Source organism: Octopus bimaculoides, chromosome 4, assembly GCF_001194135.2.
Source record: "Octopus bimaculoides isolate UCB-OBI-ISO-001 chromosome 4, ASM119413v2, whole genome shotgun sequence".
NCBI lineage: Eukaryota > Metazoa > Mollusca > Cephalopoda > Octopoda > Octopodidae > Octopus > Octopus bimaculoides.
The window spans coordinates 43,244,676-43,245,694 of record NC_068984.1 but is presented as its reverse complement, the minus strand read 5'-3'; positions in this window follow the sequence as shown (position 1 = coordinate 43,245,694).

Below are 1,019 nucleotides of genomic sequence, written 5' to 3'. Positions count from 1 at the left end.
TGTCACATTTTAATATATGTTCCTTTGGTTAAGCCCCACTGCCTTCCTAATGTCTCCAGTCTCGAAATGTTTTTTTCAGGTTCACATGACTATGTAACAAAAACATCTCTTCTCTTCCTCAAATATACAAGTGTCCCGTGTGTATTTGAAGGCGAGAAGGAATGCTTGAAGCAGATGCTACTACAGTTAATTCTAGAATCGGTTCTGACGTTGGTGCAGTGACTAGAATTGTTACAACTAACAGATCAAGCCTAAGATTAGCAATATATAGGATGAGTTTGCAGTAGTCTGGTCAAAATGTTTGTTTTTTGTTAATGTTATATAACGTTGTAATGCGGCGAGCAGGCAGAATCGTTAGTACGCCGGGCAAAATGCGTAGCAAGCATTTCGCCCGTCTTCATGTCCTGAGTTCAAATTCTGCCGAGGTCAACGTTGCCTTTAATCCATTCCGGGTCGATAAAATAAATACCAGTTACTCCATCCCCCCAAAATTTCTGGCCTTATGCCAAAATTTGAATCATTGTTATATAACGTTTTTTGTTAGAAGGAATAAATATTTGAAAATATGCTCGACATGGAAATTGTTTGGTTTTGATTGCATTCACGGCCAGCAGACTGAACGCTTACTTCATTTGTTATATTGTGTCAACGATAGACCAAAAACTCTGATAGTCTCCAGCTATCGGTTTTCGCCGATCAGAAATGCCTATTGTCTTTACGAAGTCGATTGTATAGGCAATATTAATTATGTCCAAAGTCTAGATCGTTCTAAGGATAATGAAATGATACCAGTCAAATACTGGGTCGATCTTCCAGCGTATACATGCCTGAAGCATTTGCATCCTTTCCCTGTTAGAAATCAATATTAATTGCATCCTTGACGTTACTCTATCATTAAAATCCGTCTCAATTTTAGTTCATTGGTAAACGCGTTAGAGCATCGGATGAAATGCTCTGCTGTAATTGCACCAGTTCTTTACGTTCTAAGTGTAACTCCCGCCGAGTCAATTTTGCCCTTC